The sequence below is a fragment of the Felis catus genome, chromosome F2 (assembly GCF_018350175.1).
Source record: "Felis catus isolate Fca126 chromosome F2, F.catus_Fca126_mat1.0, whole genome shotgun sequence".
Taxonomy (NCBI): Eukaryota; Metazoa; Chordata; class Mammalia; order Carnivora; family Felidae; genus Felis; species Felis catus.
In genome coordinates this window covers 74997999-75016877 of record NC_058385.1, presented here as the reverse complement: position 1 = coordinate 75016877, position 18879 = coordinate 74997999, and the positions used below count along the sequence as shown (strand labels likewise).

The window sequence follows — 18879 nt, the reverse complement described above, 5'->3', positions numbered from 1 at the left end:
GCTCTGCTGAGCTTACCTGGGCCGGGTCCCGCGTCTGCACTCGCCAGCAGGTGCGCGAGGACCTGGCCAGCTGAGGAGGCCGAGACCCCCGTCTCCCTGTGGGCTCAAGCGTTAGCAGACTAGCTCAGGCTTGTCTACGTGGCCGCTGGACAGGCTCCCGACACGGTGAGCAGAAACACACAGGACCCTCCGAGGCCCAACATAGAACTGACACTCGCGGCTGCCGACGGCTCCAGGCCGAAGCAAGTCCGCGCACCAGCCTTAATTCAGGACGTAGGGTGGCAGGCTGGTCCCGTGGCCAGGGCTGTGGCTACAGGGAGGAGAATCGGGGCCATTTGTGCTGACATCTACCACGGGAGGGGGCCCCAGACAAAGCAATATCCTCGGAACTCACTGACCCCAGAGAACATCAGAGGCTTACGTACCATCGCACGGCAAGGCATGGTGGGAGCCCAGAAGCCAACAGGAGGGTTACAGAAGATGCTGTATGTTAACCCTCCTCAGTCCTGGGTACCAGGGCATTTCTCCAGCAGTGTTGGCAGCTTCTGTTACCGCCCACCCCCCCACCCCCCGCCTCCCTGGCCTGTATATGGACTCAGGTCTCTCCAGCAGGTCTCTTCAGTAAGAGCACCCCAATATTCTTTCGAGAAAACCTGCTTCTTCCCTGTTCTTATTTATTTATTTATTTGAGAGAGCACACAAGTGGGGGAGGGGCAGAGAGACAGAGGGCAGAGGATCCAAAGCAGGCTCCAGGCTCCAAGCTGTCAGCACAGACCCCGACGTGGGGCTCGAACTCACGAACCCCGAGACCGTGATCTGAGCCGAAGTCAGACGCCCGACTGACTGAGCCGCCCGGGCACCCGTTTCCGTGTTCTGGTTGTGAGGCCGGACAGGGCTGACCCCTTCTCTGTCTCTAAGGTGAGCTCACAACCCAGTCCATCAGAGAAGCCATCTCTCCAGTCCGGGTTCACACGTGGGCATAAGATCCGAGGAAGACCCATCACGTCAGCCACGGGAATGCTGTGTGGCCACCGGGAGAGGGCCGTCCCCTCACAGGGCCGCCATTTTACAAGTGCAGGAGCCTGGAGCTGCTGGTGGCCTTCTTCACCCCATTCGGGAGAGACTGACACTGAGCCAGAGCAGAAGGAGTGGCGGAGACGAATGCCCAGTGAAAGTGATACGGACTCGGAGGAGAGGGGCGTCCCTGAAGCCGGACGTGCCCTGTGAAATTCCTGGTCTTCTGAAGCCATTATTCCAATCTCTTCCTCCGAGGCAGGTTGAGGTGGGTTTCCGTCATTTGCAGCCAACAGCATCGCTAATACGCGAATTAAAAAGTACTCCTTCCTACCTGCCCTCATGGTGCTTGGCTCTGTAGGGAAAGCATAACACGTGTCCACACATGCTGCCCTTGAAGGGCTTTCTACTCTACCCGAGAAAGAAGAAGAATACGAATGAATCAATGAGAAGGGGTGGGGAGAGGGGAGAGAGAGAGTGCGATAAGAGGCCCAGAAGTCATCCATTTGACAAATACCGAAGGCCAGAACGGAGCCAGGCTCCAGGGCTCCCGTCCCAAACCTGCGCTCTCCTGTTTACCAGTTAACGCTCTGGCAGTCACTGGTCTGTGGGAGCCCTGCTGCTGAGACCGTCAGCCCCAACCGTGATATTTTTGCCACATTCTGTGGCACTTGGTGCAGACCTGACAGGTGGGGCAGGAGTCCACTTCCTCCCTGATTATTTCTTTAGTATATTTATTTATTGTTTTTAAGTTTATTTATTTTGAGAGAAAGCGAGAAGTGAGGAAGGGCAGAGAGACGGGAGAGAGAGAGAGAATCCCAAGGCAGAGAGACGGGGGAGAGAGAGAGAAAGAGAGAGAGAGAGAGAGAGAGAGAGAGAAAGAATCCCAAGCAGGCTCCACACCACCAGTGCAGAGCCCGACGCGGGGCTCGAACTCACAAACCGTGAGCTCGCGACCTGAGCCAAAGTCCGATGCTTAACCGACTGAGCCACCCAGGTTCCCCCCTTCAGTATCTTTAAACCCCATCTTCGCAAACCTCAATTCCTTGGAAGCTGGCCATCCTCTGGCACTCTTCCGTTGTCACCCACACCCACTTGCTTCCCTCCCTGCCTCGGGGACCATGGCTTATCACTGCAATCGCTTCCTTGAAAACGACCTTAACTCTTGCCTCGGCCCCGTCATTCTTACCTGGTCAAGCCCCAGACCTCATCAATTTCTTGCTTCCCGTACACCCTGGCCTACAGCTGAGCGGTTGAATATCGCTGTAGGTAATAAACACATCACCTCGCTGACTCTCTGTTACTCCACTTATTCATTGATACCTTCGGTTCCTGGGTCACTGTCTTCCTTTCCTTCGATCTCATCATTACTCACGAAGATTTAAATATCCGTGTGTATGGTCCACCTGACAACCCTGGCTTCCCCTCCGCTAATCTGTTTCTCTCTCCTCCCCCACTTCTTGGGTCTTTTTCTATGATCTTCTCTACACACGTCCGTGCGGATGCTCTTGACCTTGTCTTACCAATAACGGCAACCACCTGACATCTCTTCCAAGCTGCATCATATGCTCCTATCACTTCTTCTATGAGGATACCCACCGCAACACTTGTGGGGGAATTCATTAGCCCTACCAAGTTATCATTTTAAGTTTTGAAATGCAACCTGGTTGGAGACCATGGTTCATTACTGGAGCCACTTGCAGGAAAACACCCCTATGTCATTTGCCCCACCCCCCTCTCTCCATCATTCTTGGCCCATCAAGGCCCAAACCTCATTCATTCGTTTCTTCCCTCACACAGTGGCCTACACCAGAGACGCTGAATATTGCTGATGAAAAACACACCACATCGCTCAGGGACCTCACTTTAACTTTGGGGCATCATATTTCAAATCAATATGCAAAACATGCCTGTTGTTCCTACTTTCCAAAGTGACAAGTCCGCATTTTCCCTCTTCTTTTTTTTAAAGTTGATTTATTTTGAGAGAGAGAGAAAGAGGGAGCAAGCAGGGAGGGGCAGACGGGCGGGAGGAGAGAGAGAGAATCCCAAGCAGGTTCCGCACTGTCAGCGCAGAGCCCGACGTGGGGCTTGAACTCACGAACTGTGAGATCATGACCTGAGCCGAAACCCAGAGTCAGACGCTTCACCGACTGAGCCACCCACGAGTCCCTTCCCTCTTCTTGAACCTCTCTTCCGTCTCCTACTTCCACGCCATCCTCCCATTATGAGATACGTCACTTATGGGTAGAATACAATTTTGATTCATGGAGAACAGGGAAAGAATCATATAAGTTCTCATTCATCTTCCCTCTACCCGTACCAAACACCTACCCACATACTCTCCCTATTCTATCTTTTCATGAAAAAAAAAAAAGTGTCTCTGGCTCTCACGGGTGAGCCTCCCACTTGTGTTCTAGACCTCACCGACTCTGATCCACTCAAGGACTTTGCTCCTGTCAATGTACCCTCCTTTTCCGTCTTCCCCGACTATCCCCTCTCTACCGGATCGTTCCCATCGGCATCCCAAATGCTATAGTATCTCCCATCTGTTTCCTTTTCTGAAGGACACTTGGCAACTGTGTGCCATGTCCAGCTCCATTTGTTCACCCAGTGTTCTCTCCTCAGGTCATTTGGTTGGGTTTCTGTCCCTGCTCCCCTGTCAAGACTGTTTCCCGCAGGGTCACCAAACACCACTCAGCCGAAGTTGACCCACATGACCACTGTGTCTTTCCTGCATCGCCTCCTTCTCTCGGCTTCTATGAGCCCACACTTCCCAAGTTCTCCTCCCAGCTCACGGGTTGTTCCTCCCCTGCCTTCAGTATCATTTCCTTGTTCTTGCTCTTCTGCTTCCCTCGGGGACGTGGGAGCCTCCTAGGGTCCTGTCTTCTTCACTACACCCTCTCTGATGTGGTTGTATAGCTGTGAGTGTCATCTAATCACTCAGAATGGTCAGGGCTCTGTTTGCCCCTCTTCCCTCTCCCAAATTCTGCAACCACTTACAGTCAAATGTCTACTGGGCACCCTGACATGATCTCAGTAGGGACGTCAAAAGTCACATGGTCAAAACGGAACTACTGGGGCACCTGGGTGGCTCGGTTGCTCAAGCGTCTGACTCTTCATTTCAGCTCAGGTCATGACCGCATGGTTCGTGAGTTCAAGCCCTGTGCTGGGCTCTGGGCTGACAGTGCAGAGCCTGCTAGGGATTTTCTCTTTCTGTGTGTGTGTGTGTGTGTGTGTGTGCCCCCTCACCACTCACTCTTTCTCTTTAAAAACAAAACAAACAAACAAAAACAGAACTACTGATGCCCCTCCAAGCCTGCTCTTTCCCAGGATTCCTCCCCACAGTGTATCATACCTGCTTGCCCCAATCAAACCATTAGAAATTATCTTTGAGACTCCTCCTTGCCAGCAGAGGAACCGCCTGCCTGGACAGTGACTTCTCACCCTCGTCACCCGCGGATAACAGCCCAACTCCTTCTGCAGGTTGATGGAATATCTACGTGACCTGGCACGTGCCTACATCCCTGGACGCATCCTGTGCGGCTTTCCCCTCACCCACTCGGCCCCTCCACCGGAGTCTCTCACCCCTGCTCACTCCCACCGGCGGGACTTTGACCACCTGCTCCCTCTCCTCCGAAGGTTTGTCACGAGCCCCTCTCCCTTCTCTTACTCGGATCTCCATTGAAATGTCAACTTGACGAGGAAACCTTAACAGGCCCACCGCCGGTCACTCTGACGCTGTCCTTTCTTCCCTTTCCTATAGCTTCTGGAACACACAATGCACATGCATCCAAGCGATACAAGAGACCCCGCAGAGGAGAAAGAGGCCTGCAGGTGCCTGTGCTTCCCACTTTCTCACAGAGCCTTTTCCTGTGTGGTTTGTGCAACCAAGAACATCTACTCTACTGAGTTTTCCCAAAATTAAACAGCAGCACACTAAATAACTTTTTTCACTTGACAAAATATCTTAGCTGTCATTCCATCTATGTATCCAACTAGCCAGCTGTCGATCATCCATTTATGGGCTGCTTTACTCCTTTTAATGCCTACGGCGTCCTCCACTGAAGGCCCACGTCATGTCCTATGTAATCAACCCCCGCAGTGGGTGTTCAGGTCATTTCCACTCCTGCCGTGAATATGCTTGTTCGGTGACGCCATGAATACGCTTGTACATGCGTCCGTGGCTTCACGCAGGCGCTGATACGCCTGTGGGATAAATTACCCGGGAGTCAAAGTGCTGGGTCGAAGTGGAAGTGTGTTTTAGATTTCAAGAGCTATTGCCCAATCATCCTCCGCGGAGGCCGTCCCAGTTTACGCTCCACCAACCTCTGCAAAACAGACATCACTTTCTTTTTTTTTTTCTTTAATGTTTATTTATTTATTTTGAGAGAGAGGGAGAGAGAGAGTGCGAGAAAGGGAGGGGCAGAGAGAGAGAATCCCAAGCCGGCTCTGCACTGTCAGTGCGGAGCCCGACACGGGGCTTGAACTCGCGACCGTGCGATCCCGAACTGAGGCAAAACCAAGAGGTCTACGCTTGACCGGCTGAGTCACCCAGGCGCTCCCAAACCCCCCTTCCAGTAGTGACTGTTGGTGTCTATCTCCCACCATGGCAGAAACCAGTTCATTGCTGTTGGACTTTCAAGTGCTGAGATTACTGTCTGGTAAGTTCCCAATAAATAGTTTTGGAATAAATGAATAAACAAGGAAAAATACACAGAATGAGAAGAAGAGGCTTGACATCCAATTAACAATGCTTGGGTCTGTCAGAGCTGTGTGGCCTGGGGCACATTACTTAACCACTCGGAACCCCATTTCCTCATCCGGTAAACGGAGAAAATAATGCTTACTTCAAAGACTTACTCCCAGGACCAAAGAGGAGAACCATAAGTCGAGTATTTTATGACCGTAGACAGCCACTTACCCCACGCAGTTACGAAGACCCCGGGATGATCTGAAGCCATAGTCAGCTAAAAGGCAAGTCCTAAATAAACAGGACATTTCAACTTAGTGATGGCAAGTGTTGAACCCCGTAAGCTTCTGATTCAATCTGTATAAACCGCAAGGATAACCGGGCAGGGTTTCCACTCGCTAGTCCTCTTTGCAGGGAAGGTCGTTCGCCAGCAAACATTCCCCACAGAGAACCTGATGTCTGGAACCCCAAGCTTAAGGTCTATCAGAGAAATCGGGGCACACGCCATCCGGCCACCACACCAACGACCAGCACTAGTATTCTAGTGATCCGAAACTAGTTGATCCGAAACCTGTCCACTTACAGAGACCACTGATAGCTGGCATGAGAAGGATAGTAGTAAGAGGATATATTTTAGCGTGGATCAGGGGAGACGCTTTTTCTTTTTCAGGGACGCAAGGGGTTCTTTATTTATTTTTTATTTTTTTCTTAAGGGGTCCTTTCTTAAAGGTAGAAAACCGCCCCCAGAAAGTGGGCAAATAAAGAATTTAACAGCTCCTGCGGGAACTAGCCAGAACCAATTATAATTAGCGCTGGCCGGGCTTAGCATGGCACGTCTACTGGAAAACTCCATGCTGAGAGATGGAGTGTCTTTATTGGGAGACAGGGCTGGCTGGTCTCCAGAAATCACGGGGCGTAAGGCTGCCTCGCTGTCTCTGTTTTAGATTGTGATTGACCACGAAATAGCTGCCCAAATTGAGACGCCTGCCCAGACCTGGGCCTGACGGAACAATTGGCCAGCGCAGCCCTGGAGACCGCGGGGGCAGGAGCGGGTAATTGACAGAGAACTCATTACCGGAAGCGAACAACCACAGCGCAAACCAGGACCCGACACCGGCAGAGCCCGAGGGCGCAGGCGTCGGAATCAGTGGGAACAGCCAGCCAGAATGGTATGCGTCACAATGCACAGAGAGCTCCGGTTTTGAAACCCGACCCTGCCGAGCTCTCCTTGCGACTCCGGACACGCTCGGCTGGCCTCCGTGAGCCTTTTACCACCTGAGAAACAGAGAGGAGGAAAAAAAAAAAAAATCTTTAGAGAGAGCAGAATAAGGATGCAACGCTTGTGACACTGAGGGTCATTTTATAACAGCCAACACCTATCTCACGTCTCAGAATCCTAGAGATGCCTTAAGTAATTTAAACCTGACAGCAAGGACTATGCTGTTATTCTCGCCATTTTACAGATAAGAAGACCAAAGAAAAGAGATTTGTGGAATTGCCCAAGGTCACGTAGCTAGAAGCTGGCAAGGCTTGAATTTTGACTTGGACAGGCTGTAACAAATAGAAAGGGAAGAGAACTCTTCCAGGTCTGGCAGAAAGTCTGTGCTGAGTGAAAATGAGTTCCTTCTTTCTCCCACCACCCCCTCCTCCAACCCACCAATGAGCATTCCAGACTAATTTTAAATCTAACCCCCGCCCCCCAGCTGGAGAGGAGCAGACTTTTCTATATTCCCCTACATTGGTGGGAATTCAAAACTCCTCTCATGGGTTCCCAAAAGACCGAGCCCCGTATAGTAACCTCCTCACGTCTGCCTTTGACCTTCAAGGGTAAGGATGATACGAGTGGATTGAGTCTGGGGAAAAGCAGTCTCCCTGCAGAGAGACCAGAGGGGCAGAGCTTTGAGGCCTGAACATTCCAGGCCCTGGAGGGTGACATGGCCCTATCAGGGGGAACTGGAGCAGACTGGAAAAGGAAAGACGGGGAAATGTAGGCGCAGCCAAATTGTTAAAGATCTCAACCATTGTGGGGCGCCGGGGTGGCTCAGTTGGTTAAGCGTCCGACTTCGGCTCAGGTCACGATCTCACGGCTTGTGAGTTCAAGCCCCGAGTCGGGGGCTCTGGGCTGATAGCTCAGAGCCTGGAGCCTGTTTCGGATTCTGTGTCTCCCTGTCTCTGCCCCTCCCCTGTTCACACTCTGTCTCTCTCAAAAATAAACATTAAAAAAAAATTTTTTTTTTAAAAGATCTCGACCATCGTGCCAAAGGGTTTAGAGTTGATTTTTGACAAGGCTTAGCAGCCACCTGTGCCCCAGAGCAGGAGCACCCCCGGGGCAGGGAGCTGGCCTTATTTACTGTGTCTCCAGTGCCTTAAGCAGAATCCGTTGCACATGGGGATTCATCTCATGGCTTATCAATTTAGAACAGGAGAACATCCCTCCCCCACTTCCCAGAGGCCCAAATAGCTAAAATAAGGCAACCACTGAACTGGGATGTCTGTAGGAGGGGGCCATGCCTGGCCCATCTCTGCGCCTCCAAGGTCTTGTCCAGGGCTCTCTCTGCACACTGAATAAATACCTGAGGTGGAAAGGCTGGTTACAAGGCCACCCAAGGCAGCTTCTCCGTGCTTTCCCAGGCAGGCCGCCCACAGGCCCTGGGCCAGGGGTCCTCAAGTTCGTGTCATCCGTATGCCCCAGAGAGGCCCCAATTCTCATTCCAGGGTCCTGCGGTAAAGGTGCTGCGTGAGACACTTTGCTGCAATGAAGGCCTTTTCCTCACTGTCCTGGAAATCGCCAGGCCGCTGTCACTTGGAACCCCACCCTCAGTCCTTGCTCTGTCCAAGCCACCATAGACAGAAGGGCAGGCGGTCTGACCCATGTCCCCGTTCCAAGTCGCACTTCTTCCTGGGAGCACTCCCGGAGGTGACTTCCATGACCCCTGCTTCTCCAATCGTGACCCTGGGCTTCAGACGTTGTGTGCATGTCCTAGGGGCTCCTCCCTCCAGAGCTCGTGCCCTTTCCACCAGAACAGCGTGAGGAAGGAGACCACCGCTCCAGGAGGCAGTCCTTTGGGAGCCACAAATCCAAACATTCTGGACCTTGAATTCCCATCTCACTGAGCCCATCCCCCTTCCGGGCGTGTGGCCACAAGTGAAAAGTGTTGCTCTCTGCTTGGGTCCATCTGGGCGGCTGAGGCTCTGCTCCCTTTCAGGACTGGCAAAGGTGGCTGCAGCTGTGAAAACACAGCACCCACAAATGCCGGCGACAGACCCAACGAGAGAAACAAATCACCCCCTGGGGGTTCTCCCCTTCCAAACATCAAATAGGCTCTGGATCCTAAAACCATCAGTGCCTCAAGAGGCAGAAGACAATGGCTTCTCCCGGGGGCTATTCGCTGAAGCTTTGGAGGCCGCGGGAGAAAAGGAAATTAAGGTTTTGTGAAACCCGCCAACTAGGCCAAGCAAGGCAGATCCTTCTTCCAAAGCACAGGACATTCTGGGTCAGCTAAAACGGTTTTAAAAAATAGTATTGGGCTTAATTGTTCAAACAGGTCAGTGAATATATTAATAATTAATAAGTAAAATTAGAAGCAGGCTTTGTGCGGCCAGCACAGAGCCCAGTGCGGGGCTCGAACTCATGAACCGTGAGATCACGACCTGAGCTGAAGTCAAGAGTCAGACGTTTCACCGACTGAGCTACTCAGGCATCCTTATTTTCTTTTTTATTTTAGAGACAGAAAGAGAGCACACGCGCATGTGAGCAGAGGAGGGGCAGAGACAAAGAGAGAGAGAGAGAATCTCAAGCAGGATGCATGCTCCGTGTGGAGCCGGACGTGGGGCTCGATCCCATGACCCTGGGATCATGACCTGAGCCAAAATCAAGAGTCAGATGCTCAACCAACTGAGCCATCCCGGGTGCCCCTAAACGGACCTACTTTTTAAAGAAATATACACGGTGAGTGCTTGAAGCTCCAGTGTTCAGGCATTCGGGTGAATAGAAAGATCTGGGCATCTGCCCAAGGGTCACAGGTCACGTCCTCTTCCAAGGCTAAGTATGTGGGTAGGCCTTGACATGTTAGGAGAAAATCCAAAATTGAGGGCACGTCTGGGTCAGCCCATGACTCAAGCAGCCCAAGGGTATAGACAGGAGTCTCCACCTGTTTTCATGTGTGTCAGCCACCCCACTGGCTCCCCAAACCCTCTGATTCCATTGACCCCTTCTCGTCCTGGTGCCTGTCTTGCTGAGTTGATAATCGTACTGTCTTGTGTCTACACGTCCTATATGCCAGGTACTCGGTATTTATGCTTTCCAGACCCACGGGCCATTTCCTAGAGACTAGTCCCATTGGCCAAATGAGCTAACTGCATAGAGAGAGGTAAAATGACTTGCCCAAGGTCACACAGAGGGGATGTCTCTGAGTCACAATGGGGAGGCAAGTCTATTCGATTGACATCAGTCTAGCCTCAGACTTCCCATTACAGAGTCCAGGGGGCTGCAGAAATGCATGGTAATCGCTCGGGCAGAGGCCTGAAGATTGTCCACGTGGCCCGGAGACATCCGTCCTGGAGGGCCAGCTCTTTACTCTGCCATCACTGGGCTGTGCCCGGGCCAGCTGCTCCCAGCACCTGCCCACTGAGGCTTCCAGTAGCTGCTGAGTGGCAGCATCGAGGCTCCTCTCTCCATCCTGATCCATTATTCTAAAGAAGCCTGGGTCTCAGGAGCGAAGACATGAAGAGCCAGCTCTGAACACGGTAGAGTTCCCCACCTTCTGCCACCACATTTGCGTGTCCCTGTCTGTGCTCCTTTCATACTTCAGTTCTCCCCAGGCTCTGTTCAGTCTCTTTCCTCCAGGCTTCTGTTCCGGGGCCTCCTCCTTCTCCCCCTTGTCTCAGTGTTTGCTGCACCACACTGTATTGTGGTTTTCTTGCGTGTCCATCTTCCTCATCGACCATGGGTTTGTTGTGGACATGGGGAGGGGCGTATTCACCTCTATACCCCCAGGGCCCAGGACTCACTGCCACCTGGCACACAGTAAAGTCTGAGAACACCGATCTGTCTCAGGCTGATGTAACTCGAAGTGGAAAGGGATGTGGGCGAGAGCCTTGGATCCTGGTCAATGAAACCCTCAGATTCCATGAACTCCGTCCCAGCTATCAACTACACCTGTACAGGAGAGGGAAGGAGGGAGGACAGGAGACACAGAGGGTTGAGAGAGGGAGGGGGGAAAAACGTAGAAAGAGGGGTGAGGGGGGCGCCTGGGTGGCTCAGTCGGTTGAGCGGCCGACTTCAGCCAGGTCACGATCTCGCGGTCCGGGAGTTCGAGCCCCGCGTCGGGCTCTGTGCTGACAGCTCGGAGCCTGGAGCCTGTTTCAGATTCTGTGCCTCCCTCTCTCTCTGACCCTCCCCCATTCATGCTCTGTCTCTCTCTGTCTCAAGAATAATAAATGTTTAAAAAAAAAAAAAGAAAGAAAGAGGGGTGAGGGAGAGAGGAGGGGGAGGGAGGGAAAGGTGAAAGTCCCTTTTCCGCCTTTTCAAGGCGCAAAAGTGCTTTCTTTACTCTGATTGGACCAACTTGAGCCAATCACTGTGGTCAGTGGTGACAGTGAACTGATTGGCTTAGGGCTGGGCTACTAACCCAATCACCGCCCAGCGCTCACCAATCAGGATTCCCCTTTGAGAGGATCTAGGGGCGGAGTCACGCCCAGGGAGGGAAGTCGGGTGGGGGGCGTACCTTGCTTGCTGAGCAACTTTGGCCCCGCACCTCCTGCTCCAGGGCCAAACTGGCCAACTGCCTGCTTTTGTAAATAACGTCGGGCAGGCACGCTCCTCCTTTGTGCTGTGGTCCACGGCTGCTTTTGCACTACCAGATGCGAGTTGAACGTGGGCCTGGATTGGAAGATATTTCCGCTGGGGCACGTCACGGGGAACCTGGGCAGCCCCTGCTCCAGAGAGCCCCAGACGCCGCTGCTCAGGTTCCCCAAACCTCTCTAGTCCCCTCCCTTTGGGCATCTTTGCTGTTCAACGCTTGCTAGCCAGCGTCCTTCCAATAAATGAATCTTTTTGAGGCTTAATTAAGCAAATTGGGGTCTCTTTAACACTGTATACAATCCGAATAATTTCAAAATACATGGCTCTCCCCTGCACCCCACCTCCAGCTCCCCAAACGCGCTCCTGGCTGTGTTTCACAGCATCTTCCTGGGAGACGGAGCCCCCGCCACAAGTTTCCGGGCCTGGGAATCCACATGAGGGGTAGGAAGTAAGTGCCTGTGTGACCCATGTTAGGGACTTGGTTCCCACAGGAAAACTGTGTACAAAGCAGCTTCACGTCAACACCCCTTTGCCCAAATATTTCAAAACAGGGTCAGCCCTGAAGTCCAGCCTGGGAGAAACACAGAACTAATTGGAATACCAGACACTCCCCCGGCATTCTCTTTCTTATCTGTGCCAACACCAGCCTCTCCCCAGCTGCAGAGTCAGAAATGAGATGTGACTGCCAGCCCTTTACGTTTTCCTGGAATATTTTATTGCCACGGAAACTCAGTTGAAAGGGTTAGTGTGGCTTTCCGGGAATCCCTCACATAGCACAGAGAAGTGCTAATTACCCAGGCGCTGCCGGGGTGTTCCTGGGGGTCCGGAGCGCCCTGCACACTGGACCCTGCCCTGCAGGTAGGGCCTCGAGGCTGCGCGGCACCCGGAGACAGCATGCCCACAGCGGCCAGGGCGCCCAGCGGGGGCATCTGAGGAGACTCCAAAGTGCCCGCTAACCCCCAGAGCTGTGCACCGTGGGGACCCTGGCCCGAGGCAAGACTCCTCAGACAGTGCTTCTGGGAAATCAATCAGGGAGCCTAACGCGGAGCCGCGAACTGGAGCATCGGGCGACGGTGGCCGCTGCATTCATTAATTACGGTGGATGACTTAGACGTTTGCTATGACCCGGGCTCTGTGTGGATGCCAGGGCAAGGGCTGGGGGCGAACAAGGAGGCACTGCGGCCGGTGGTGGGCAAGGCAGGTGAAGATTGGTAATTACAAGACATCCAGGAGAACGAAGCTGGGGGATGTGCAGGGTGTTAGAAGGGCACCCTAAAGGTAATAATTATTACTAACATTTATCTGTTAATGCTTTACCTGTGGCAGAGGTTGTCCTGAGAGCCTTGCATATATCAATTAATGGAATCATGAAGGTGGGTTTCGTTGTTTTCTCCGAAGTCACTTGCCAAAATTGACAGAGAGACGAAACGCGACCATAAATGATTATATTCCTCCCCCCACCCCACCCCCATCCTGTACCAGAGGTGGTCCTGCTGTTGTTACACATGCTATCTCAGGTAATTTCTGTGGCAACCCAGGAGGCAGGTGTGGGGCTCCTCTCTTTAGAAGGGGGACATGAGGCTCAGAGAGGTTATGTCACTACCCTGTGGTCACACAGTGGATGAGACGCCAAACAAACGTTCAGATCTAACATTTCTGGACCATGACCCTGGCTTGATGGGATGTGGCCCCTCCGTTCGAGATGCTAACAAATCAGTTGAAAGGTTATGAACGCTAGGCTGAAGGAAAGTAACCCTGCAAAAGACTCACTCAGCCTTAGGATTCCAGAAACTTAGAACGAACGCAGAGGTCACCCATCCCGACCGGTACCCCGTATGGAAGAAAGCCGGACGACATGTCAACCGTGTCCACACCCAGCCCCTAAGAAAGTCTTCTCACACAGGAGGCCCAACTCACAGAGAAGTTTCTCCCTGCCTAGTCAGGCCTCTTGGGGGAGCTGACATCTGCTTCCCAGAGACTGTAGGTCTTTAGACGTAGGTCTTTATGAGTATGAGGAAGAGGGATCACACATCTCCTCTGTGTTCTTTCGAATGAACATCCTGAGGAGGACCATACCCTCACGACAATCTCCAGCTTTGCCATCACCCCGTTTCGTTGGTGGAGGACGGTGTCCAGAACCAGCAAATGAACACCTGGGTTTCTGTGACCGGAGCCGATCGAAAGACAGTGTTGAAAGAATAAATACGTGAATGAATGAATGAATGAATGAAGTGCATGAGTATGTGTGCTAAATTCCCTCTCACAGGTACATATGAGAAAGATGGAGAAAGAATGCTAACGCTTGCTGCCCCACAGTTCTACGGAAGTTTGGCAGGAGCAAAGGTTCGTTCAGCTATACTTTCCACATATGACCCTGCAAGAAAATCCATTCCGTCTCTGCCAGTTAATCCAGGCCAAATGCTTCCCATCAGACACTTCGGATGTGACAGGCAGACTCGGTGAACAGGGGGGTGAACGAGGCAAGTGGGACTCTCGCTTTTCTGGGGCTTATAATCCGGTGAATCGGAAGTCCGGGTTAAACGTGCCGGTCCATTCAGCAAGCGCTAATGTAACACCCTCCATCCTGCAGACGCTGGGAGCACAGAGGGAAGACAGTCCCTCCTTTCATTAAAGCGTGCAGAAGCAGAGGGGTGAGCTGGCAAGGTCAAGGGTGCTTAGAAAGAGGAAATGGCAGGATGCCGTGGGAACCTGAACAAGCGAGTTTGGAAGGGGAGGGTCAGAGGAGGCTTGGCATGCGTTTTCAGGGACTCGGGGAACTAGAACATCTCGAGGTGAACGGTGTGCTCCAAGGCACAGAATCCCAGGGGCGCCTGGGCGGCTCAGTTGGTTGAGCGTCTGACCCGTGATTTCCGCTCAGGTCACGCACGATCTCATGGTTGTGCGATGGGGCCCCACGTCGGGCTCTGTGCTGGGCGTGGAGCCTGCTTGGGATTCTCTCTCTCCCTCGCTCTCTGCCCCTCCCCCGCTCTTGCTCTTTCTCTGAATAAATAGACATGTAAAAAAAAAGGCACGGAGGTTCAAAAGCAGCCCCGCATCCATCCTGAACAGGCAGGCAGCAAACATTTGTCAAGCTCTCCATCTGCTCTGCTGCTCAAGCCGGGAATCCGTGCCCCACTCATGACTCCTCCCTCCGTGACCTGCAGATACACCCCGCCCTGCACGCTTGGATCCTGGGACCCTGCTGCCCCGCAGAGCTGACCGCCACTCTACTAAGGGTTTCTCTGGTGGCCACATTGCTCCCTGTCACTCTCACCTGCCCTTCCAGACTCCTCCACTGTGAGCTGTCAGGAAGACTCATGTGAATGTGTCATTCCCCTTCCTAAACCCTCAGGTGGCTTTCCGCTGCCCCCCCCCCCCCGGAGGGAAATGATTCACTGCCTCCTGATCTAGCAGCTTCTCGCTCTCCAGTCCCATCCTCCAGGCCCTCCCTCCTCACCCCTCACCGCCTCCTCCCCTGCAGCACTGGGCCTGCCTCTGGCTCATGCCTGGACCCTGGGCTCTCCGCCCCCCACCCCCTCCCGCCCCCGTCTCCAGCTTCCAGACCTGTTTTTCCTTTTACCAGAGCCACATCCACCCCCTCTAACCCTGCGGCCACCCAGGAAGACTTTCCAGAGAACCACCATTCCCAGAATCTCTGTGCGTCCCAGCCCCCCAGAGTCTATGATTTGAACACCTCTCTTCCTGGATCATAAAGCTCCCTCCTTGGGCCTGTCTCCCCCTCTAGAAGGTGGGCATAACCCTGCCAGGGATTTTGTGTGTCTTTGTCCTTGATTGACCCCCTACCCTCTGGAGGGACAGAGTAGATACCCCACACTACACGTGTTTTCCCTTCTTCTTCTTTTTTTTTTTATTTAAATTTTATTGGGGCACCTGGGTGACTCAGTGGGTTAAGTGTCCGACTCTTGATTTCATCTCAGGTTATCATCTCAAGGTTTCTGAGGTCGAGCCCCACGTCGGGCTCCTGCTGACTGCGCTGAGCCTGCTTGGGATTCTCTGTCTCTGTCTCTGTCTCTCTCTCTCTCTCTCTCTGTACCCCTCCCCTGCTAGTGCGCTCTCTCTTTCTCTCTCAAAAGTAAACGAATAAAATTAATTTAAATTTTATTTTTAGGACTTTGGTAAAACATCTGTAGTATAAAATACCCATTTTATATTTTAATATAATATTTTATATTATTATTTATATATTATATAAATTATATAATATAATATATATTATATAATTATTATATATAATATATATTAATTAATTAATATATAATATATTATATAATTTATATATTATATTTTAATATAATATATTAATATATATAATTATATAATAATGAAATAAATAATTACATTTAATTACATATAATTTCAATATCGATTTTATTTAATATAATTTTAATATCCCATTTCAGCCATTTTAAGTGTGCAGTTCAGTGGCAGTAAGTACATTCGATTGTTCTTATCACCGTCACCACCAGAACCTTCTCATCCTCCCCAGCCGGAGCCCCCGACGCTCCGTATCCGTCAAACACTAACTCCCTGTTCCCCTGCACTCCAGCCTCCGGCAAGCCCTGTTCCACACTATACATTTTCTTTTTTTTTTTAAGTTTTTTTTTTTTAACGTTTATTTATTTTTGAGACAGAGAGAGACAGAGCATGACCAGGGGAGGGGCAGAGAGAGAGGGAGACACAGAATCCAAAGCAGGCTCCAGGCTCCAAGCTGTCAGCACAGAGCCCGACGCAGGGCTCGAACTCACGGACCGCGAGATTGTGACCTGGGCCGAAGTCGGACGCCCAACCGACCGAGCCACCCAGGCGCCCCCACACTATACATTTTCAAACGAACAACATACCTGGAAGGCTTTGAAAGGCTCCCTCTCACATGCTCCCACCAACTCTGTTTCTGTTCCTCTGGACACGTGGCCAAACTGGGCACCCATTCGTTATTTTAGCTATTTATTTACTCTGATAGTTCAGAGTTCTACAAAGAGGATTGAAATGTGCACTTACCTGGTTCTCAAATGACTTCGAGGACCAGGGAGTATTTCTTCTCATTCTGCGATGGCACAGAGGTGGCCCAGTGCGCCTTGGCCAAACCAGACGATGATGCAGGCATGGCCAGATGGGTGTGCGCTCACTGAGGGTTCTCTGCACAGCTGTGTGTCTGTGAAAAGACGTCAGAGAGATGCCCCAGAAATCCACACGTTTCCAGCCAACACGGTTTCTGGGTTCGTTGCTGCGTAGGTGTCCTGCTGGGGGTAAAGGGACTTCTTCCCAACTCACAAACCGTCATAAAGGCGGGAGGAAATGGAGGTCCCATCTCACACGGCATCAACCAAGGATCGGTGGAAAAGCATGGTGGGGGTGCTGCGCGCAACCCAGTTAGACCAATTTCTCTCCGGTCGAGTAAGTAATAATTATTTAGTATAATAATAATAAAATAAAACAGGCAGCATTTTTGATGGGGGCACCGGAAAGAGACTTCTGTATGTTCTGTATGTTCGAGTCACTTTTAGTCCTCACCTCAACCTTGTTATGCTCATGAAGCTGACCTTTCACACAACTGAGGAACTCACTCTGAGTCACACGACCATAAAGTGGCAAGGTTTCGACCAACCTCAAGATCTTTGTCCCTCTACTTGACTGCCCCCTGCCCCTTGACCCCTTTCTTGGTCCCCCTGGAGTTACCTGGCCCTCAGCGGACAGTTTGTGGCTTCTGACCTCATGAAGCTTCTCTGTCTTTGCCTGAGACCTTTCTCAGCCCAGGCAGAGTTCACACTTCCAGGAACAATCCTCAAACAATGAGGCACAGGAGTTGGGTGTTAAATACCCAGATTCCTCATCCCTTGGCAGGACAATCCATGGCATGTTGCCTTTGGTGTCTCAAGGGATCCCAGGAAGATAGAGCCCCTCTTCCCCACATTGGCAGCTTGCCTCTCAATTCGCCCTCTGTGGTTTTCCCGTCTCCCTTGTCCAACTTCTTGACCCTCGCTGTGCTTCTCGGGATCAATTCCTGACTAATCCACTTGTCACCAAAACCTTTGCTCAGATTATGCTTTGGGGGGAACCCAAACTAAAACAGGTCATTTCTCAATGACCATCCGATAGGACCCAAGTTTTGCAGAAAACACTTTGGGAAACACGTATCGCCTCAATACCTTTCTTTTTATAGATAAGGAAATGAATTTCTAGAGAAAGGAAATACCAAGTGATAAATTAGTGGCAGAGTCTTGGCAGTATCTCAAGCCACTCTTCCCCATCTAGGGACTTTGCAATCACCCCACACAGCCAAACTCTGCTTCCTGTCTCGTGAGACATGGTCGTGTGGTCCCTGTTCCCCCTAGACTCCTCTGTGCCAACCAGGAACGTAGGGAGGTCCAGAGAAAATGGAATGCTTGAACTCCCAGATTGTGGCTCACAGGACCCAGAGAAGATCACAGGTAAACAAAAAAGTGAGTGCAGTTTACAAATTAGAATGAGTTCTAGGTGGCCCTGCTATCTTCTGATGGGGAAGATTCATAAATATCTATTAAGTAATGACTGTGTCCGAGAGTGCTCTAAACACCGTAGAATTATTATGTCCAGTGCTGATTCCACAAATGAAGAAGAAGAGGCAGAGAGAGGTAAAGCAACTTCCCAATGATTGAAAAGGTGACACGTGGGAAGGATGGGATTCGAAGCTGGGCCCTCCAGCTCGGAGCCCGCACCCCTAACCACTGTGCTGTCCACTTACACGTGTGGTGGAAGGCTGAATAAGGGCATGTAGGTACACAGGACTTGCTTAAAGTGAAGCTGAGGAATCACCCAATGAGGAGGACTGAGATGCTTTGGATAGAGAGAGAGGGAGCTTGAGAGAGAGAGAGGCGTTGAGGCAAGTGGAAACCTGAGATCTAAGATTTGTCTGTGCTCAGCCAAGGCACCGTCAGAACCACAGGCTTATTCCCTCTGTTGACACGTCAGGGTTCTCAAACAGGCTGCCCATGTGGCTTGAGTTCCTGTCCCCTCCTGGATTGCTTCCTATTGATCCCTAGTGACTAAGGATCCTTTTGGATCCTCATCATGCGGCCTAACCAAGCTTGAAGGAGAAAAGGCAAGTTAGCAAGCGTGGTGTTTGAAAACCAGATCCTTTCAAAAGGGGGCGTGACTGGGGTGCCTGAGTGGCTCGGTTGGTTACGCATCTGACACTCGATCTCGGCTCAAGTCTTGGTCTCAGGGCCGTGAGTCCAAGCCCGCGTTGGGCATGAAACCGACTTTCAAAAAAGGGGTGGGGGTGTGGTTGTAGCTGGGCATTCAGCTATCTTCACATTCATTCATTTGACCAATGTTTAGCATCTATTATGTACTGGGGACAGTGTTCATTGCT

The 18879-nt window shown here is 51.6% G+C and overlaps 1 long non-coding RNA gene across 1 annotated transcript; it reads right to left on the bottom strand.

The window, feature by feature from the left end:
• Nucleotides 1-747: 747 nt before the first annotated feature.
• Nucleotides 748-7326, bottom strand: LOC123383135. The gene is made up of 3 exons (XR_006592544.1): nt 6780-7326; nt 5936-5995; nt 748-1369 (listed from the first exon to the last, which is right to left on the bottom strand). It is a non-coding gene; the product is annotated as an uncharacterized LOC123383135 (long non-coding RNA).
• Between the last annotated feature and the right edge of the window lie 11553 nt (nt 7327-18879).